General features: G+C 39.5%; 1 protein-coding gene across 1 annotated transcript in view; it reads right to left on the bottom strand.

Moving 5' to 3' along the window:
- Window positions 1-23809, bottom strand: part of dip2a (disco-interacting protein 2 homolog A) — an 83105-nt gene that overhangs the window by 35864 nt on the left and 23432 nt on the right. The gene's annotated exons all lie outside the window — the stretch shown is intronic.

Raw genomic sequence — 23809 nt, 5'->3', positions numbered from 1 at the left:
CACGCACACACACACACACACACACACACACACACACACACAGAAAAGTTGAAACTATAGTCAAATACAGATCACCTTTTTTAAAAACTTGTCATTAAAAGCATAAACTATGTCGTCTAAATATTTTAATAAACAAGTGAGATTTAAAAGATCATTCGGTGTGGTGTGTCTGGAATATTTTCCCAAAGAAATATTTCTGTCAGCTTTAACTAAATTCACAGCAGTGTTTCTCCCCACAGACTGAATTAAAAAGCAGTGACTGAAATAAGATCGAGGCACGTTACATATCTGGTATTCATTTTTTGGAAAAAGCCATAGAAGAGTAAACTTTTTCATGTTAGGAATTTCAGTCGGATAAATGCTGAAAGAGAGATTACAAGAGAGCCAAGTAAGAAGCTCTACGGATAGATCTGGTGACAGTATAAGGCTGCAACAGGTAAACAATGCTATTCAACCACTTCAGCCATGAAATAAAGTGAAGATGATTTCAAAATGTTTGCCAAAATTATCTTCATCCAAGCAAAACTAAACCTGTTCAATACCTTCCTGTCTGTATGAGGACAACTAAAAACACAAAAGTAGGTCACTGACTGCAGCGTTCGGATGATCAGTGATGATGTGGAGGGTTGTGAGATATTATTGTTCTGTATAAAAGACACTCAGGGTCAGACAAAGGGTGAAGGATGGAGCTTTTTTGTTGTCGTTGTTGACGACTACAGGCATTTTCACACAGAAAAGGCTGACTGCCAGCCCCTCTCAAAGCACAATATGCACGCATGCAAAGTAACCTCTCAGTTGCTGTACATCTTTAAAGTTGGATCTAACTGAACAAAATTTGTTGATGATCAGTGGTTTTCCGGAGATGATGTCTGATGGTAGAAACACCAGACAGTCAAGAGAAAGAATTCATTTTAGGATTGAATGAATTCTACATCCTGTTTTATCACTACTGTGTCATAACAGTCACAATTAGTGTTCACATATTGTTTACAATTAATGTCATCAGCTGATATATATGAACTTCCACACATTTTTCTAACAAAATAATCTGTGTTTGCTTATCCTCTGCTCTTTAAGCCTCTGAAACACAACAATGTGGTGGTGTGAAGGCAGGTGTTGTTGGCTCCACTGTTTGCAGCGCTGCCTGCTGCTCCTGAGTCACCAGAAACAACTGAATGCCTGCACTGTTAAATGTCCAAGAGAGATGGAAGCCGGCAACAATACAGTCCTGTCCGCAGGATGAGTCTCCTGACCTGACACAGACTCTTTCTGGTGATAAGTTCTTGTGTGCACACGCATGCGTGTGTACATCAGTAAATGTCTCCGAGTGTGCCATCATGTCTATGTTTGCACACCACAACAGCCGACCAGCTTGACAACCACACAATAGACGCCGCCAATCTCTGCGACAGCACCGAATTCTGGCAGCTCCTTGCAAACGCTGATCAAGTTATGTCTTAGTGAAGCTAATCTTTTGATCTGAGAACAAACAGCTTTTTCATTAAATATTATAGAATGACTGCATACACCGTTAAACCCTTACTTTGAGAAAACCTAAAGTAGGCCTCATGGAACCAAGGGATTACTCTATTTCAATGTGAAGTGCACATGTGCCAGTGACACAGCATCTGCTTGCACATAGATGGTTTATGCATGTGCACATTATCAGGCAGAGATTCTATTTCCCTTCTCTGTTTGAGCTCTGAGCACCTCCACAAGGGAGAAATGGGAGGATTCAAAGGTCAATATGCGGCCTGCTGTCTGGGGAATAACATGGGGGAGTGGGTGGTGGGATAGGTGGAAGGACGCAGATGGAACGGTGGATAAAAGAGAGTTTAGGTGCAATGTTAGATTACAGTCAGAATGGAGGAATTTTAGCTTGCAGAAAGAAGTAATCGTTTCATTTGGCTTCCTTCTACCCTGTAGACTGATTACAGGTTTTGCAATGTAACAGAGGTGGGAAAAGAATCTTTAAACAACGTATAAAGCTAAAAAAAAAAAAAAAAAGCAAAAATGACTTTTTTAAAAAGTTATTTTTCATTTCATGACAGATAGAGGATTATAACGGCAGCCTCAGCTGGAAGCAGTGTCCATCTTCATTATAACCTGGCTGATTTGTGTTATTCCTGTAGTTGAACCTCTTCTCCCTCATCTAAGCTTCTGAAGCTCTGAACTTCTTATACTCTCTGGTAAATTATCCTAACAGTTCACACTGAGCTTAAAATAGGGGGAAATAATAAAATCTTGGATGCACGGAGATGCAGACATGAAAGATTCAGACTCGATCTAATAATGTCACAAACTGATCCGACGACAAATGTAATGTCAGAGCACAAAAGAAGGAACTGCAGGCGGTATGCAGGAAGTACGCTGCTACAGGCACACTTTTCCTGTTAGTTGTTTTTCAATGCTCGGAACTATGTTGGTGAATATGAACTTCCACTTGACTGGCCACATCTCTTCCATTTGTTTTATTAACAAAGTGTAGTGGAAGTAAATTAATTATGGACTTTTACAAATACTTTGAAAGTCTGTTAAGTCACTCTGAATGGAAAAAAGAAGTCCTGGGTGGGAAAAAAAAGACATCTGAATTGAATCAGGAACTGTCTAGAAATTTCTACTCCTAGTAGAAAAATATAAACAGCTGTGTGATATCCTACTCAGTGTTACACATCCTAGAGTTTAAAAGGTTAGTCTTATGACACTTGTCTCTATTCATCTGACATGAGAAAATCTGATTTGGCAGAATCTATAAGCTTTCTTTTCTGGCACATCATCCAATGTTGTGACTGTAAACATTGTGTCACCAAAACCTGAATCCAATTTGGAAACAGAGACGGTCATTTTTTGTAACAGCAACAGACTCCACTGTTCACTGCTTTTGTGTTATTGACTATTAGTAACTGATGGATATTGAGCATATTTGACTGCTGGCTGAAACTGCTCTTTCAATAAGACCCATTAGGGAATTACACCAGACATAGCTCTTCCATCAGGGGGTGGAGAGTGAAACACAAAATTCCTTTAATAGTCAGCACAAATATGTCAAGAAGAATTAAACTTAGTGTGAAGGTTTTGAGACTTGCTTTCAAGTAAAAAAATGTAAATCAATTAGTTGCAGTAAGATATACTCAAAAACAAAGAAAACTTAGCAGAAATAATAACTCATGCTTTCAACTATTGATTTACCTGCACCAGCAGGCAAATGTACATACATACCAGGAGCATAAACATCAGCAGTAAGCAGTGGCAATGCAACAGTCTGAAGCCTTACATCTGTGTGCATCATTGCCTTTTGACCCCCAGTTAAAAAGCAGAACCTGCATGCATAATTGGTGTTTGTGCGTAAAAAAAAGTGTGTAGCTGTTTGTAGCAGACAGACTGCATAGATTTGGTTATGAGCCAATAGTAGTAAACAGCAACAGAGATGGATGATTTACATTATACTGTAAGATGCATCCCCAAAGGGATATTTTTGTTTCATGTCTTATTAAAAAAATATAAATGTTAAATGATAAGGTTTGCATGAAAGTATTTTTATTAGCATTAATCTATTTGCATTAATTAAAGTACATGTAAATGTTTATTTATTTCTGTCTTGCATGTAATGCTATAAATTGGATCTTTTTTCCACATTGGAGGTGGTACTACTCAAGTGTTTCCAGCCAAAACCATACTGAATTGAAACAGTTGTGAACCAGTAATGTGACACACAATCATAAGCAAATTGGATGATAAATCATCGGAAACTGTGATGAACAGCTCAATAGAAAAATCTCCCAATTATTTAATTAACTGTCTAAAATCTGTATTATCTTTAGATAAAACCCTCATGCCTGCACCAGACTGCCACAAAAGTGACCACTATCCAGAAAGTTGGCACCACCCTGTCAGTTCCCGTGCCAGTCTGACCCATGATGCCAGTCTGATGCAAAGCCAACAATCAAGCCGTCTGGCCTTCACCTACAGAAAACCACAACTAAGATATTAAGGCAAGACATCATTTGCACTCTGGTTTGCGTGTTGATTGCAAAAAAAAGCAAATGTGACCAGCTGTCTTTATGCATTAGCTCCAGGTTTAACACATTTGAATTGAACTTTGTCCTTGAAAAACACTTAAATAAGCATTTCTTTTCTTTTGTTTCTTTTTCTGTTTGGAGGAGGAGGAGGAGGTTTGCACACCGCATCATTACCTAGCTTGCATTGGAAAACACACCTGTAGGTAACTGAGAATAAAGAGCAAAGACACGAAGAGTAGAGTGATAGCAGAAAATATACCAAACCACAAAGTCTAGCCTACTAGTCTGTCGGGAGGTTCTGCAGAAAACAGAAGTGATAGTGTTAAGTGAAACCAGCAGACCACTATTAAACCATATTGACAGGCATGAACACAAACAATTAGTGCCACTCACATGCTGAAGCCCAGGGGAGGATGCTGAGCAGCGGAGAGACGTTTTCAGCAAAAAGAAAACACTGATGGACGAACAGCAGAAGAAGAGGCCAGCAGGAGAATACAGGCAGACAGGCCAGCAGGGGCTAACCCGCACACATAGTCTAAAATGTCCCGTTGTCATAAGTCAAGCCACTCAGTATTCTTTGTTTCCTTTCATAGTGAGAGCAAGAGAATGAACAAACCTTTTCTCGCTCATCCTGCCTTCCTATCTCACTCCCCTCCCTTTCCCTCTGCCTCTCCGTCAAACCCCACACTCCCAGCACCCCCTCTTCAATCAGCTGCCCCTGACAAACCCCCACCTCATCCCTCTCACTCTTTCCATCCTCCCTTCCCTCTCCTTCCAGCTAAGGTCTTTACAAAGCCAAGCTAGGCTGCAGGATTAGGGTGTCAAAGCAGACCCCTGCCCCCAATCTTCCTTTACACACCATATACACTGTACAACAACGATGAAGAGGGTTCATTAGCCTGTTACGACATGTCTGGGTCATACAGCGTGAAAACTTTGCTTTGTAATAAAATAAAAAAACTCCCAAAGAACACCAGCATAGCAAGATATGGCGTTACAGCTTGCTTCAACAAAGACCACAGCTGGAAAATGAAAAGAGACAGAAAATGAATGTATAATCTGGGATGCCAGTACCAACGTCTTATAGCATTAATGAAATTCTACTCTAATTTCTACCTAAAAATCACTTTGTGAAAAATGTAGCCAGCATTTTAGAGGAAACTCCTACGGGGGAAGATTAGGCGTCCTTTGATGTGGAGAAAAATCCTGCCCTGTATTTAGACAGGCTAGAGATAGAGTACTACAGGAGTCCCACAGGGCTTCTCAGACTCTTCTGTGGATGTGTGTGTGTTAATGCCAGTGTCTGCAAGCGTGCATTAGTATTTCAATTTGGAAATTAAAACCGCAAGCGGTGATATAGGCCCTCGCACCATGGCGCCGCTCGGCATAATGCCACCGCCTCCCCTGGCAACATCCTTCCCATGCCTCTCTCAACCTAAAGTGCAGCCAGACTGCACTTCAGGCCATTTAGGCCTTATGAAGGGTCACTTCCTGTCACCAAGGGGCGGGGCTAACTTATCATCTAATTATTGGCATACAGAAATGTGAAGGATATGCCTGGCATCATCTGTAGCAAATTTGGTGCAGGTTGGTTGTTTTTTGTGGGAGTTATGTCAGTTTTCCTTTTCATTGCATCACATCTGCTTTGCTGCCCCGCCTCTCCTAAATGATATCCCCTATTAAAAGAAATAGCACAACTTTTAATCACACATGCCTCTTGAGCATCCCGACTCATTTGGGTTAAAGTTGGACAAAATTCTTAGAAGGAACTTATCAAAATGCATGACAAAGAAAATGACAGAATTGCCCCAAAAATGACACCTTTTTCAAAATGGCCGACTTCCTGTTTGATTTAGCCCATATGTCCAAGAGACTTTTTTGAAGGTACCGGAAGGGTCTACAATTGTGCTGAATTTTATCCATGTCAGTCAATATAGTGGGCGGGGCTGATTGATTGAAATATTGGAGGGGGCGCTATAGAGCCATTTACTATCTTCTCCACTATATTTTAATTTTACTCTATTAAGGACATAACTGTCATGACTCATGACAAGTATGACGAAGATCAACAATTTCATGGCTTTGTTACAGGTACTTCCTGGTTCATGATATCAGACATTTGTTGTTGCCAAGGGGTGGGGCTAATTCATAGGCATATTATTGCATTGTATATTTTGTTCATCATGGGACTGGCATCAAATGTGTCGATTCCTGTGATGATATGTTGTTTTATGTGGGAGTTTTAGCAATAAGTCTTTGTTAATGAGACATAAAACTTTGAGGGCCCGCCCCTCCTAAACTAAATCTTCTATTAGAAGAAATAACACAACTTTAAATCACACATGCCTCCTGAGCATCCTGTGCAAGTTGGGTGTCAGTTGGATAATATCCCTAGGAGGAGTTGTTTAAAATTTATGGCAAAGAAATGACCCCAAATATGGCACCTTTTTCAAAATTGCCGACTTCCTGTATGATTTAGCCCATATGTCCAAGAGACTTTTTTGAAGGTACTACAACTGTGCTGAATTTTATCCATGTCGGTCCATGTAGTGGGCGGGGCTGATTGATTGAAATTTTGTAGGGGGCGCTATGGAGGCATGCTGCATTTATTCCATAATGTTTCAATGGGGCTTAGTTCAGGGCCTTACTGTCATCAGTCATGGCAAGTTTGGTGGTGGTCCAAGGTTCCATGGCATGGTCACAGGTACTTCCTGTTTCATGGCGTTGGACCGCCATTCGCCATGTCCCGTTTAGCGTAGCAACTTGAGGTTTTTAATGTGGCATCATGAAAGAGTTTGACATGTTTTGGAGGAGTCTCAAGTGTTTGGGACCATTTGCTTAGAAGCATGACCCTCAAACGTGCAAAAAACCACTTCCTGTTATAGGTGGGCGGGGCTTAGGTCTACACCAGCAATGGTCACATTAATCTGTTCAGGACTGATCCCTTATTAATCCCTATAAGTTTTAGGCTGATCAGATCAAAATTGACAATTTTATAGTGATTTATGATGTCACGCCGCCGCATGGAACTTCGCCATGGCGTCACGGGCACGCCGTGCAGCGTAGAGCAACGTCCTTTACCAGATCTCTTCACCAACATGTTTTGTGATGCCTGAGTGAATTTGGGCCATGTGGTGTCCACCAAGCCAGAGTTATGGGTGTGTGAGCAAAAAACAACACTTTTGACCTCCAGGGGGCGTGGCTATTTCATAATCAAAATATTGACATAAAGAACTCTGTAGGAGGGGACTGCCATCATATCTAGCAAATTTGGTGCAGAAATGTTGCTTTATGGGGGAGTTATATCCGTTTAATTTTTCATGGCGAGACATCAAACTTGGAGGCCCCGCCCCTCGTAAACTAAGTCTCCTAATTAAAAAAATAACACAACATTTAATCACACATGCCTCCTGAACATCCTGAGCAATTTGTGGTTCAGTGGGATAAAAGCTCTAGTACAAGTTCGTTAAAATGCGAGGTGCTAAAACGCCAAAATATTGACTTTGACCTAAAATGGCCGGCTTCCTGTCGACATTTCACCATGACATTAAGAGGATTTTTTGTTCGCCCTGTCATGTAGATCATGTGTATGAATTGTCATAAAGATTAACGACATGCAGTGGCGGGGCACCTAAAATAGGTGGCGCTCTCATTCAGCTTCGCCCGAACGGTCATGAGCACCTCAAAATATCAAATTTTTCGCATTCCCTTGGGGGGGTACGCCAAGGTGCTCGGGCCTAATTAGTGACCTGTTTGCCCCACAGCAGTGAGTTTCAATGAATACCTGCATATAATTAAAGTAATTAATTATTTAGAACAAACACATTACTGAATCTACCACAAACCTTAAACATTCACACAATAGATCATTTGGCTTGTTTCCTTACAGTGAACTGAAAGTCACTCTTGGTTGCTGGGTTAGTCACATTCTGATTAAAAAAGGATTAGGACTTTTGTAAAACTCTATTTATCATTTCTGCTGTTTGTAGTGAAAATGCTGAACTTTGTTGGACATAAGATCTGAAGTACCACCATTAACTTGTTTAACAAGGCTTCCAGAGAGCAGAGAATGATGGAGCTGTGAAGACACGGGACTGGAGTTGCCAGGAAGTTGTCTCCTGTCTTGAGTGTCTCTCTGACTTTGCCTGTGAGATTTTGAGCTACATTCAGGTAAGAGCCAACATCCCATCACCACCTGTACGGGGCATTCAACTGCTTGTCTGTTCAAGTGCTTTGGGATTATTTCCGTTCAGCCAAAACCACTGACTGCAACATCCTGCCATCTCTATAGATCGGTGTTGTGCTACACTGCTATAAAAACTTTAGTTTCTGCCCCACATATTTTGTTGAGTTGTACTTTTTTGGGGGGAGATCCAAAATATCTTACAGCTTGAAATCAACTCTTACAAGGTATGTCACAGACCCACAGCCTGAGAAAAAGATGTATAGCTAACTAGGAAAGCACTTAGTGAGTGCAGGCTTCCGCCAGGCAGCTCGTTTCCACCCATATCGAGAATTCCACCCTACAGTCCAATATTAATTTATATACACTATAAGACTAATTGATGATCAAATCCTACCTTTAACATTTGAATAACAAAGATATTATTAAAAGTAAATATATATCAAACACATATTAACCCTGTTATAGTTTTTTTTTTCTCTCAGTGGTAAAGAATCCTTTTAAACGTTTCTGTATCCACAGTTCCTTCCAGATGACTCCCAAAATTTTATGCAATCTCAGCTTGACCAAGCACCGTTTTCAGAAAAAAGATCCCCCCGGTAGCTTTTGAGTAAAGTTGCTAACAAACAGACAGACTTTTTATTACCTCCTTGGCGGAGGTAAAGTTCTTATGACAATGTTCTAGCAGTCTGCAGCATTTCCACTGCTGACATAAGGCCAAGTCCTTTTGAGTCACATATTGAATGTAGCTTCCTGGTACACACAGCAATGCAGTTCAATAGAACTAAAAGAGACTTGTAACCTCAAGGCTATAACAAATGTCTATTCTTTATAATTTACAGCTAAAGTCAAACAAAATGTCATGAAAAAGTATAGTGCGCAATCATTTACGACACACCATCCCCGTGGAAGGTTAAAGAAAGTCATGATGGGAGGAAGAGGGGTAAGTGTGGTAGAAAAGAAGGGTTGATTGAAGATGACAAGGAGACTGAAACTGAGAGGCAGCTGGAGAAACATAGGGAGGTGGGACTAAGTGGGGGAGGCTTCGGGGAGAATGTAGAGACAAAAAGGGGGAGATGAGGAGAGAAAAGAGGGAAAGCAAAAAATGAGGAATAACAGAGGACATGATTAAAAAGTAATGACTTCCTCTTCCTTTCACTAGGCACACGTGGTAACACACAGACGCACTCAGCATCTGATAACCCTGATCCTAAAATGCCTTGGAGTCCCTCAGTCTGCATCAATCAGTGGCTCCAATCATGCCATCATATCACTTCTAATTAAGTATTGCCAATGAATTAAGCAATTGGACTTACCCTTCATTACCACTTTGTTAATACATAACCCCCATCATCATACATGCACACACATAAAACCCAAAATGTCCCTCCATTACCCCAGGCTCTGAATGGCTGGTGAGCAGACAGACAGCGTGAATAATAAGACATTAGATGCAGTGCTGCCTTACACAGGGGGCTGTGCAGCTGTGCACTGATTTGGGGAGCAGACAAGGGGGGCCGCCATAATTAACAGTCACAAATAAACACTAATACTGTATGCCTACACTTCAAAGGAACACGCACACATACATGCAATGCTAACACCGGCTCTCTCAAAGAGATAAAATCATGCAAACACACGCACAAGCACTAAAACAAAAAACAACTGAAAATTGTACAAAACTATGGAGCCTTAAAAGCTATAAAGTGAAATTGTGACCCTTATGTGTCTGTGTGTCACAAAATTTACCTGCATATTCAGACTCAGACATATTCAGACACTTAGAGCATGGTTTGGAGCTGGACCTGTACTAGGAATGGTTAGGATAATGTATCAGCATGTATCCTCACACATATACATGGTTATTGGTGAACGACACATTGGCACATTAACCTGGCATCAGTCCAGATGTATTCATCTCAGCTCCATGTACTCAGATGACATTATGCTTGACTGAGCTGCAGAATAATGGAGCCATGTGCTGCTATTCTGGCTCTAAGCCAGACTTTCATGATGTGGTAACATGTGTCTCACCTACATGAACAGCAGCAGGGCATGTGGTATCCAACAAAACAGTATAACACAGAACTTTTAGAGTCTACATTAATGATACAAAGAACAAAACTTGTTAAAATAATGCTAAACTTATATTAATAAATTATTTATTCAGAAAATAACTTCTTATAATTCTAATGATATTTTATATTTCACAGATGTGACATGTGGTGTCATCAGTGTAGTCGTTGCTAGGTTACAAACAACATTCTCATGAATTTATGACAGTCTTTGAAGATTTCAACATCATCCTCTGTTACATTACCAACATTCAAAAGATTTTTTAGTTGCTCCACCAGAATAAAAAAAAAAATGTTTTATTTCATGCAAATGTAAGAAATGCTTACAGCTTCTCTGTTCTGCCTCTTTTAAGAAGATCGAACCATAACATTGTTCTCCTCACCTTCACGCCTATCCTTAAAACCAGCAATCAAACTATTAAAACTTGATCTAATGAAGCTGAAGATGCACTTAGAGGCGCCCCAAGGCCAGACTAGAATGTCATCTGTAAATCACATGGAGATCACATCAGTGCCATTATGGAATGTTTGAAAGATTACATCAACTTTTATGTGGAGACCCCACAAGAACATGGTGCTTTCTCAGTAACAAACCCTGGCTCACCAGTGACCTGAAAAGTTGCTAAATGTAAAGACAGCCATCAGGGATGGAGACAACGTGTTATGGAGACAACATCAAAACAACTCATATGTAATTCGCTTTGGATAAAAGCGTCTGCTAAATGACTGAAGAATAGAACAGAGTGGAACTTAAAGATTAAGAAGTGCAAGGAGGACGACAGAAAAAAAGTTAGGAAGACAGAAACCCTCAACAGAGCTAATGAACAGGTTTTCTATCAAATTCAGCTCACTTATCAATTCCTGCCTCCAGTTAAGCAGACATCACAAACCCACAGTTTCCCTGTCACATCTGTACTTCAGTCATAGATCGTAACCTAGCGCATCTTCATCTCCCTCCAAATCAGGAAGCAATGCAGTCAGGTGAAGAGGCAGCTGGAGATAATAAACCAGAACTTCCGGTCCTTGTAGCCCAAAGTCTCATTATGCTGCCATCAGTGACTACACACCAGTCTCTCAAACATCCCATGTCACAAAAAGTCCTTGAAAACCTGTTACTGGTTCAAGAATGTGACCACTTTTGAGGACCCATTACAGTCTGCCATCTTAATGGGCTTGCAGTTGAAGACGCCATCATCTATCTGCTTCAGTGAGCCCACTCTCATCTGGACAAATCAGAAACAATCATCTAATCCTAAACATACCTGAAAAAAGAGATGGATGTTCTTCTTACTCTATTTCTCCTAAAATACACACTCTTGTTTCTCCTAAACTTGCTCTTGGTAGAAAAGATGAAAGTGGTAAGGGAATGCACACAACTGAAAGTTCAGCTAGACACTAGACCAGACAGGAAATACTGTCTACAGTAAGGGACAAAGCAGACTCTATGTCTATGGCTGAGATGCTACAATGCAAAGATATTGCACATATTCCAACAGCCTGTTGTGGAAAGTGTAATCAGCTTTGTAGCTATCTGTTGATGAGACAGCAAACCAAGAACCTGAACAAACTGTTCAAGAAGGCTGGATCCGTGCTGAATGTAACTGGAGCTTCAGGAGCTGATTGTCTAACATTACTAACAATTCCTCACATCTTCTACAGGAAACATGTTTAGTTTGAGGCATCTTCAAGTCTTAATTTTAATTAAATTTTATTGCACTTTTACACAGCTAAGATGATAAAATGCCCCCAAAAAGAGAAAAGAAAAGATGCAGAGAGATATCACCTATAAACAGACTGCTTCATTGTCAGAATCTATGCAACGCATGTGTTGGTGTCAGAGTGTCTCAATGAGTGGGATTTGCACAGCGAGACATCTGTGTGACAAGCGTGACCGGTCTGGGAGCCTCAGCATAAACACTCTGCCCTAAAATACAACATGTCCAGCGTTCACCTCAGTGCCCTCAGCTGCACAAACTTGAAAAAGTTACTGGACTGGACAAACTTACACTATGAAATTTAGTGGAAGTTTAATTCTTCACTTCAGTTCTTCCAGAAAATTACTGAAAAATAACTGAAATATCCAGCAGATAATATTTGTGCTGGGAGTTGCATCACGTACTGGGAACCTGCTGTTATATGAGCTGGTTGAGATGGTGAAACTACAACATGCACTAAATGACCTGTAAATAGAGACAAAAAAAAAAAAAATTATCTACCGTCCTAAGACTGAAATATTCCCATTTACTTTAACCTACTTTGCAGAGGTAGCTTGCAGCAGTTCCTGCATGCATCTTGATGGACAGAAACCTTGCATCCCTGGTGTTTGAAATACTAGTCCAGCTGAAGCTTCCAACTCTGTGGTCTCTGCTTATTCCTCTGTACGGTCTCAGAGGACGTGAAGCGATTTATTGTCTTCTTCTTTGCCGTTATTACCATATGAATGGCCATGCTTCCCCAGCTTGACACAAGCTTAGTCATTAAGCTCCTTGCATATATATATATATATATATATATATATATATATATATATATATATATATATATATATATATATATATATATATATATATATATATATATATATATGTATATATATATATATATATATATATATATATATATATATATATATATATATATATATATATATATATATATATATATAATTTTTTTTTGTTTGTTTATTTTTTGAAGGGATAGCAGGATGGGAGAGTGCAGGGTGAAATTGTAAAAACATGACAAACGCTAAAAAACCACTGATGGGCACCGTGGCATTTTGATTAAAGGGTGCACACAGATACACACTCAGATTAGTAATCTTAGAGAAGCAGTTCACAACACTGTGTGTCTGGGTGTATGTTTGTGTGTTTGCAAATTATGGTGTTTCCTTGTCTATATATCAGGGGCCAAAACTAACAAGCCCTGGTTCAAGTCTAACAAGCCGTACTGCAAAGTCTTTTGTTCCTTGCCGATGATTTGTCACGACTCAATCTTGCTGGGAAGCCCAGCATCAGTGTGAGATTAAAAGACGTGTGTGTGTGTATGTGGCTGTGTTGACCATTTTCAACAAAGAGACATACCACAGGCCCATTATTTCCTATCACCACTGCAGATGTGGCGTGGTATGTTTCCAGATAAACACAGCTTGTTACAGAGAGTAATTTGGGGCTAACTAAGTGAGAGAGGACTAAAAGCACGAATAAGCAGAGTGAGAAGAAAGACACAATGTAGATCAAATATGCTCAAACAAATCCGAACCTTATTATGTGTCCACACACACTAAATTACTGCATTTTTAAACTCAATCAGGACTGTAAATTTGAGAGAGACTAATAGTCAACAAGGAGATATTAAATATTTTATGATTCCAGCTGCAGCTCGCTACGTAGGTACTAGTATTAACAGAACAGAGCTATTTGTCATTTTGGACATTTTTACAATGTCTAAGTAAAAGTATTTGAAATGATGACACAGTTTACATCTAGTGTGCTTTAGTCATCCGCTGATAGATGCGCTTTCTCGAACATACAAAAACAACGAGCCGATCTCAGCAGGCACCGGGCAGGAAGACCACAAGCTGGACCTCATCTCACACACCATCTGTTCTTCACTTTACATCTCCTGTCCTCTCTGTATCACAAAGCCATCATTCCAATGCCTAAAAATACCCAGTCTGAGGTGTGACAAAGACTCCTCCCTCCTGCAAACATAATCTTAACAGTCACATTTCACACTTTGTGTTTGCTTCAATACTTCTACTAAAATATCATCTCTAGTTTTACATGTATTTCCACAATGTAAGAGATTAAAGCTTATCAACTTATTCCACCTCTTCCTTCCTCCACTTTCCATTGCTTCCCCTTCCTAACACTTCCTGGCTTCCTCATTTGACCCTGCTTAATCTTCGGTCAGTATATGTTCGTGCATTTGCGACCCTTACAACCCTTCAAACATTTGTCACTACATATCCCCCAAAAAGGTATCAGACAATTACATACTTTATGTACAGTATGTCTTTGATTTACCATCTGTAGGGCAGTGTGACACTTCACATTTTCTCTTCAACATAACCAGCTTTTTGTTCTCCTCTGGCAGCACTCAATCAATTAAGTAAAGCAGTGATAGTGTTCTTAAGGCTAGGACTTAAGCCTTTTGAAATTTAACAACATAGCTCATCACTGTCATGTCACTGTTAACAAGACTCAGGTGGGGAAAAAAACATCTGGTTGCTCTCAGACAAGATATTTATTGCTTAGGTGGAGAACAAAAAAGTTAATACACTCACACTCAGATCGGCTGGATTGGTAACAACAGTAGCAGAGCAGGTTATCACGGACTCCTTCAGTTTCCACTCGACTGATTAGTAAACATTGGTCAAATAGAAAAGTCTATGACTGTCTGATATCGTGGACTCACAGCTCATATTCCTCACAAACACTACACCGGTGGTACACAAACCTATAAACTTAACTTTATAATAGACACAAGTCCTCTCCCTGACACAGAGAGCAGAGCATTAATGAGAGCAGAGGGTATGAGGAGACAGCCCAGCTGGAGCACATGTGCAGAGCTCCTGTTCTAATGAGTGCATTAGTCAGTGGCAAAGCAACCACAACTGCTACCACACACACACACAGCTAGACATACATGTTTAATTATGGTCATGTATGTGAAGCACATTTATAAAACACACTTTTAAATATATTCATATCATCTACTCCAAGACACTACAATCATCTTCGCACATCCGAGGAACTGATTTAAGCTGACACTGAACACAACAGCATAACAGTCTAAACAGCTTTCCTGTCAAACAAGCTTATCATGTAACATGATAGCATCTTGCTCATCCCCACTGGAGTGCACGCTGGCACTTTAATACTGGTGAGCTTTGGTCTAATCTGTCCAACAGAGGGAGCTGAAGGCTCCAAGAGCGCATATCCTCCTGTTTCTTAAGTTAACAAATGGTCTGTCTTTCATAATTCTTTTTGTTTTCTTCACAGGAGCATGTTGACATGCTTGTCATGGCTGTTTATTTATTCATCTAAATATAGATTCTACATGTGTTTCTGTTTGTCTCGTAAATTCATCATGAGAACTATGTCATCCTTGCTCCTGCAATTCCTTCACAGTTTGAAGTTTGTTCTCCTTGTTACAAATAACAATTTCTCTGCAACTGGACTGTAACTGTGAAAACTCTCATGCATAACAACCTTTTATAACACCTTTTCCTGATATTACCAGGACATTTTCACAATGGCCTGAGGCAGCTTTTGCTCTAAATGAGGGTGTGAGATACATTGCAACAAAAGTCTTGAAAACAGAACCCGATAGTCGTATGAAGCGAAAGAAGAAGTGTGTGAGTTAACCTGGCTTTGGATTTTGAGGGTGAATGCATGTGAAGCGTCAGCTCTCAGCCTGTTCTCATCGATCATTGCAGTTGTGTGTATGTGTGTGTGTGTCCTAATGAGTGTGCTCTTAATGAAGCTGAGTTCTGTGTAATCAGCTCTCTTCAACAAAGGCCAGGCTATTAAAAAAAAAAAAAGCAATCACTTTAACTTAGCAGCAAAAACAAAGAGCCACTCTTACTAAGCAGCAAACTGTCGACCTAGAAAGTAGTAAACATGACCAGTGTGTTCACAGCTGGGCTGCACCAAATGATAAGCTATTGTTTTCGGATATATAAATGACTTGTAAACTAAGTGCATTGAAAATATGCCAGTATTTACTTACAGTGGATTTAGATAACCATTTAATAATATGTGCCAGAACCAAATAATTATAAAAGTAAAACGGGCCCCTCTGCACTCCTCTCAGGCAATTTAACACTTCTCTAGAAATGAGCTCCGTCTCTCCGAGTGCAGCTAGATTGCTGAGAATGCAGATAGGGCCAGTGGAGACATAAGAAAGGGGGGGTGAGAAGAAGGGAGGGAGGTGGAAGACCTGGGAGGGGATGAGTGAGAGAAGCAGAGAGAGATGTGGGTGTCTGATAGATTTCATCACTTCACTGTACCCATGTCAGAGCTATGCTAGCCTGTGTGACCCATCATCTACAAATTAGTCAAACAGCTGCGCGCTGAATAATCTGTTTAGCATGTCAGATGCATTTGGTCATTACTAATACCAACAGGTGTTCTGTGTTTTTATTATGCATGTTTCACATGGGTAGCAATGCTGGCGATTCATCAGCAAACCAACAAAAACAGACAAAAAGGTGTGTACAGACGTTTAAGTGTGAAACTACTGCACTGGTTTCAAGTCTGCTATCTTCTCTAAGCTTTGCCTAAAAAGTAGAAAAACACATAATTTTGTCTTCAAAACTATCTCATGGCCAGGCTTGAGAAAGAGGCCAACCAGGACATTTAGTAATAGCAGCATGTCACTGTAAACTCTGGTGGTTTAGTTAGCTTTAAAATTCCAAGTGAGGGATAAAAATGGATGTAACATTGTGTCTTTCAGTGCCTTTTAGAGCTTTTGTATGTTTTGAGGTTTGACAACTGCCATTCATGACAGAAACAAAATAGGTTAGTGATTCTGCATTTTAGCTGAGCACTTGCTATTAGTACTTCAGAGGAGCTTCTGTTCACTTTTACACTCTTGTTTCTGTCAGAGAGCAGTTGAACAATACCTCATATAAGTTTCACCACCATTTATCTGTGCATTCCTGCTGGTATGACATAATTCCCAGCATAGGCAATTCATTTTTCCACACTCTCTTCATCAGATATGGTGGACTGTGCTTCCACGCTGCACAGGACCCTCCCCTGAGGTCACCTGGCCTTGGCATGAAGCCTGCCAGCCCGTGTGGGTAAATGACTACTACTAGAGGGGGAGACATGCCTTTGATGTCTCTGGACATGTGGGATTCACTCAAACAGAGAGAAGAGTGAGGAAAGAGGAAATAAGGAGAAGTTGATTAGTGATAGGGGAGGACAGGGAGAGGAAAAAGGGCTAGAGGGGGGTTTTTGATTGAACAACAGAAAGAAGAGAAAACACAAATAAAGGAAGGGGGGGATTTAGTAGGTAGAAGGGGAAGGGGGGAGGGGCTATTTACTTTGAAGTTATGAGCTGAGCAAAGATCCATCTCTCGAGAGTAACAGCAGGGGAGGGTTGGAGTCTGCAGTCATAAGGACTGCATCGTTAAAGCCAAACGAAGGATGATAGATCACAAAGTTGGGATAACTATAGTGGGCATTTCCTATCCTCCAATGTTTTTATTGTTCATCTTTGTGCAAAATAACAAAAAAAAAAAAGAGAGAGAAGGGTCAAATATAAGCCTGATTTTTCATTGATGTGTTTTTTTTCCTTCAGCAGCCTGGCCAGCTGCATTAATGCTGCTTTCCTTTTGTTCTTTCTTTTTTAGAGTCTGGCAGAAAATAAGTCTTTCAGTTGGATTCAACCAGGCAAGAAGTTGTGATTTAAAAGCTCCCAGCATCTGCAGTGGTCCTTCAATGTGACCCGCTGTCCAACATTGTCCTTCCCGAGCAAAGGTCACCATGGTGACAGCAGTGCTTTTGGGGTCTGATATGAAAAGATTAATAGCTGTAGAATAAGAGAAAAATAACTACAATAAAGTATAAACAGTATAATTTCATTTTTAAAGGAAAATGTCACAAATAAATTAATTTATTATAAAAAATGTTTTGATTACTCAACAAATATAGCAGGAACAAGATGTGCTGTTTCATGCTACATAATGACATGAGGAGCAAATAAACAATTTCAAGTCAAGCCCTGGTTGATAGGGTGATGGAAAATGACATAAGAGTAGGAGAAAGGAAAGACACAAGTTAATAGGATGAAGGGACCACTTTATCTTCCCTTCACACTCCATGTCCTCCTTACAGCTGCCAGGCACTTCCTGTGCCATTGTGCAGAATGCTGGCTGTATACGTACAGGAAGTGGGCTCTTTGTTTCCTTTTGCTTTCCTGTTGGGTGTTCAGCAATGAAGGGAGGAAAGTGTGGCAATCTGGAGGGGGAAAGACAACACAAGCTGTGTTTTCAAGTAACCAGGAAGGAGCTCCTGGTGGCAACGTTTGGACTTAAATACTCAGAAGTAGCATGATGGACTGTACTTCGATTCAAAGAGCAATGCCAACAAAAGAGGGAGGGGCAGTGGATGGAGTTGATTTACAAGATGCACAGATGGGGTGCAGACGTCATTCAGGGCAGGCACACATGCAGCCAGTCACATTAAATGTCCTCCGATTAAACACCTGATCCTTGCTGATCAGTTTATTGACTCATTAGGAAACGGGATAAATCACCACTGGCAGGCTCTCAGCTACAACATACATCACGTCAGTCGACTCTATTTAATGTTCTTTATTGATTCACTCCAACACAATAGCCTCTGGATATGTGGAACTCTTTTAGCTTCAAATAGCTCATCAATCCAGAACCTAATCCAACTTGCATGAAGGTTACCGTGAAAAGAAGAAATCTGTCAGATTTTTTTTCATTAAAAAGATAAATGCTCAGTGAATGGCCCCAAAGCTTCATTGTTACGATGACAAAATAAAAAAAAAAAGCTGTTTGGCTCAAATAAGAAACAAACTTATTTTTTCATTGAAATAAATGTCAGAAGAACTAATGTCTGCCTGTTAGTTGCATTGACAGTTTCTGAGACAACCTACAACCATCCCCATTTGGAATATAATACAACAGAGAGAGATATGTCCCCATGGTGCTACCAACATCAGGAAAAACCAGTTCCACTGGTCAGACAGGTCAGAGAAGAAAACAGGACAGGGGCAGTCAGGGAGCAAGGCAGGGAAGCAATGTGAGAGCTGCTGGTAGAGAGATTGATTTAAGGAGAGCAGAGTAACGACAGCTCTGCATCATCCAATCAGACCCTTGTTTCACATGGCTGCCAGAGCAGGGCAAGAGTGTGTGTCTGGCTGTATGGAAAGTTCTCTGAGAACAGAAATAAAAGAAATGGAGGAGGTAAGAGGCAGTGAGAGAAAACCTGCAGTATTCTACTGTCCTGTCATACGTCTGTGTGAGTGTGAGGGTTTGTTGCATCTCTGAGCAGCAATAAGTGTAACAAATAAAAAGGCAAGAAAAAGACCTTTGTACAGGATGGCCTTTCACTATCACTTCCATCTGTTTCATCAGACTCAAAACAATCATAAATTATGTAAAAGGCAAGAAGTCAGGCTAAAACTTAGAAATATGGAAGTTTAGGTTTAGTACAAAAAAATGAACAATTAAAAACAAAACACATTATATATGTGGTTTTTCCATAACAATACAATAAAAGATTATTTGTTTGAGACAGAACGATAAAATATGTTTCCCTTTTTTGTCATTACAGAAATGTTTTTTCTGATTTATTTTACATAGATACAAGGCCTAAAATTAATTTTTTCAAACCCCTCCCCACCCCCACTTAATTTATACACTTTAGGGGGGATATTACCGGCAAACAAGCCTGCATCTACAATCGCAATATATGTTTAAGCTGTAATTGTTTGGGTGTTTATAACAAGTGATTTTTCAGGAAATCCTGTACAATATATTAAAAATACAGGAAATATTTTATACCTACATTATACACAACAATGTCTGAAGATTTTAAGCTGAATGCTGAGGAGGACAAAGGCAGATACTAGACATAATTTCTGTTCTGGGCCTTTATCAGTCAACATTAACTTTACAATAAACTAGGATAAACTAGGATTGCATTGTATTATTGGGGAAAAAAAGAAAAAAAGAAACTGGAAGAAGAATGACCTTGTAAGTCATGCCTGTTTGTATGTGTGTGTTGATATGAGCATATGTAGTTGAATCGCTAGTTGAAACAGAAGAGTAGCTTGATGGGAATCAGTAGATTAAACCACAACGGAGACAGCTGGGCCCTTGACTTATTGGCTGTGTCAACGGCTCGGGGAAGTTTAATGGTGTGTGATAATAAAAGAAACTAATCTGAGGAGCTTAAGGAAGGTCAGATAACCCTGATTTGCTCTGAATCAACATGACAAGAGAAGAAAGTGCATGTGTGTGCTTGGGACATGTGTGATCTCAGAAACTAAATCAGATTAGTTGCTAAAGTACCAACTTTTATAATAGCATACAATGCACTACAATAGAAATTGTTCACAAAAAGAGGGGAAAACACAAGAGACACAGAAGATGTTGTATAGTATCTGTTTCTGCCACAATGATATAGAAGTCTTTCCCCTAAGGCGCGATGCCTTCTGACAGGACTGACATGGAAAACAGAAAGTAGCGCCCCCCCCCCTCTCCCTAACCACATAAGTTTGTTTTTATACCACTTTTTACTCTCTTGTTTCTTCCTTTTTTTCTGTAGCTTGTAAAATAATTCATGTGACAGTATTCTGAAAACATCTTAGGTAGTAATCTGTTTTTGTTTGGGTTTTTTGGCCTGCATGTTTGTGTTTAGCTCATATCATGTCCTGTATATATGGTTATTAAACTTTACACTTTAAAGATATTTATATATTCTGCATTGAGCTGTTTTGCCCATTTATTAACGTTCTTCCTCAGTTTTTTGTTTTTAGCAAATTTTAATGTGTATAAATAATAAAAATGTACAGATGCCAAACATCTGGTCACCTGGAAATGATCTGTGTTATAAGCCCAACAATTAAGACAAGTCTTGTATGAGCGAACACAATATTCTATAGTTTTACAATGTTTTTTAGTTTTATGAAAAATATCTACTGAATTTATACCTCAACTTCAACATACTGTACATTTTAATGCAGCAACAATTTGCCAACAAAGTTGACGAGCCATGTTATATATGCCCGTATTGGCTTTGCTAATAAAACATTGCGCTAGGCAACTTAACGCCATTTACCAACCACAGCTTTTCAAACAGTATAAGAACTCTAAAACCAAGGAAATGACGCAAAGCACCACAAGAAGTGCTGGGGGCAGTATTGTCATTTTGTGCAGCGTCTTTGTTTAAACAATGAAGAACAAACTGACGGTGGCCAACCTATTTCCAAAGTCTGGGGATATTTCACGCTTAAAGTGTCAAACAGGTGAAAAGTGTCGTCTGCCACGCAGAGTTGCCATACCACAGCAGCATGACAGTCATGCATGAGCATCTGAAACGAAAGCACCTCGGAGTTATGGTTTCCAGCATTACGGATGGCAAAGTTAGCATTAGCGAGTAGTAATGTGCTGTTATCTCTGCCAAAGAGGTTATGTTTTTACCGTTTATCTGTTTGTTTGTGTTCAAGATAACTCAAAAAGTTATGAATAGATTTTCATGGAATTTTCAGGAGTTTTTTGAAATGTGAAAAGGAAGAAGTTATTTAATTTTGGTGGTGATCCCATTTGCATTCGGGAATTTTTTAAAGGATTTTGACCCTTGTTTACCTTACCAAACAAGCCTTTTTAAGATGTAAATAATCATTTCAATGCATTTCTCAAAAACTAAGATGATTAAATATAATTTCTTTATTTTGTTTTCCTTTTGAGGCAAATTCTGTACAGCTTTGATATGACACTATAGCTAAGTTTGAATGTTTCAAAATAAATTAGTAGCAAGCTGTTAAGCTTAAATTTAATATTTAACTGGTTCAGGAGTCATTCTTTAAACTTACTAAAGGACATTTTGTTGTGACTGACTGGGAATCATTCACATTCACATGATGAAAATGAAGACAGGGTAAAACAAAGTAGAGGCTTTAAAAAGAGCTGCGTCAACTGGAAGCACAGATGGTGGGCGTGACACAAATAATTGTGACGAATACACTAATTGAAAAAAATATTTACAGATTAGTCAACTATTAAAATAATCGTTAGCTGCAGCCCTAGTACATTTTAATATTTAACATGAACGGATGTGATTGCGCAGGGTGTGGAAGTTAATCATCCGTTGCTAAAAATAGGAAATCGTCTGATTTCCCAGCCACCACCTGTCAGTCCACCTGACACCTGCCCCACTGGCTATCCCCCCTCCCCCCACCCTCTCTCAGTGTGTATTCCACCCACAGACACATACAAACACAAGCACATTGTAGAAAATGCCTTCACAAATGTCTTTCTCTATGGCAGCACACTCGCTTACATACCACACAGTGACAAAGGTAAACAATACCAGTAAGTAACAATTTTAGTAACATTTTAATATAACAGGAATTATAGCAAGGACATGAAATGAACATAAGAACTGAGCGTCAGCCTCCATGGCTTATAGAACAGCAGGACCACACATGCAGTCCACTGACGAACAAACAATAGTAATTATTCAGATCCATGCACTGATCCAGAACTTACACGCTCACTATAACTTTGAAATAGCTCCTGTGTGAACATGAGTGTGTGCAAAAGAGAAAATGTGGAATGTTTTTGTGGAAAAAAGGTGCAGGATAAAAGTTTTACCTTTCAAAACACTTGTGTATGTTTATGACTTATTGGAAAGATGTACAGATTTACATCAATGCAACGATATGCTGCACATCCCAGCTCTCTAAAATAACAGGAAAATCCCCTTTCATCATCTGGTAACCTCCACTCTAATGACAGGCTGCATTAACACATGCATGTCCATTCTTTTGCCTTCTATTAACATACAAACACACACATAAGAAGCATTAATCCTTTGTTTTAGGCTTACAAAACGCATCCTGCACTGATCCTCATGTAAAACAATGACTCACAGACCATTTCCTTTTTTTAAATACATTACATGAGTGCTATATGTGACTTTAACTCAAGAGTCATCCACTGACTCAGGATGTCAGAGCGACTTTGTGTGTTATAAACCTGCAAAATCCCCACATCTGAGTCCTCCCATTTTCACTTCTGAGAGAAAACCCACTGAAGTAATTATAAGGTCCTCTGCTGCTTCGTGTTTGCTCTTTAAAAAAAAAAAAAAAAAAGCTTAAACATACATGACATTATAGTTTTGTGTGATAGAGTTGGAAGGAAAAAATGACAAACAACACAGAGACATAAATACAAACATGCTTAGGGAAGAGATGTGTTCCACTTTAAGCAGATATATGTGTGCATTATTTTAAGTATGAGCAACCACCATGTATTACATACACACGGACAACAGAGCACACATACCCACCATAAAAAGCAGATTCAGAACATATCACAGATAATCCTAATTCCTAAACCCTCTCCATATTCTCATGATATCCAGACATAACCTACATAATGTGCAGCTCACGGTGCACAGATCTTTGTCAAAAACCCGAGATGTTGGCAGTAAGCTGGTATTATCTCTTCAACACAATGACCAGCTCTAATGAGTGACATAGATCACATAAATCCATTGTGATAGAGGGATTAGTAATGTAAACATGCACTCTCTGGACAAGGTCTGATGATCTTGATTCTTTCATCTGTCTGGTCTAAACAGCTGTGTCCTGATTTTATTAGCAAATATGTTATCTTAAATGCTAACCCATCATTTAGCCAAGAAATCAACAGTACAACGCTACAAACGCAAAATTAAATCCAAAAGCTGACTTTGGTCAAGAAGATGTGAATGTGCTTGCCAAATGAGCTTCCAAATTAGATATGAAAAGAGACATGATAA

The sequence above is a fragment of the Telmatherina bonti genome (assembly GCF_933228915.1).
Source record: "Telmatherina bonti genome assembly, chromosome: 15".
NCBI classification, from domain to species: Eukaryota; Metazoa; Chordata; class Actinopteri; order Atheriniformes; family Telmatherinidae; genus Telmatherina; species Telmatherina bonti.
Note: the sequence above shows the minus strand (reverse complement) of the source record. Positions and strands in the feature narration are given on the sequence as shown.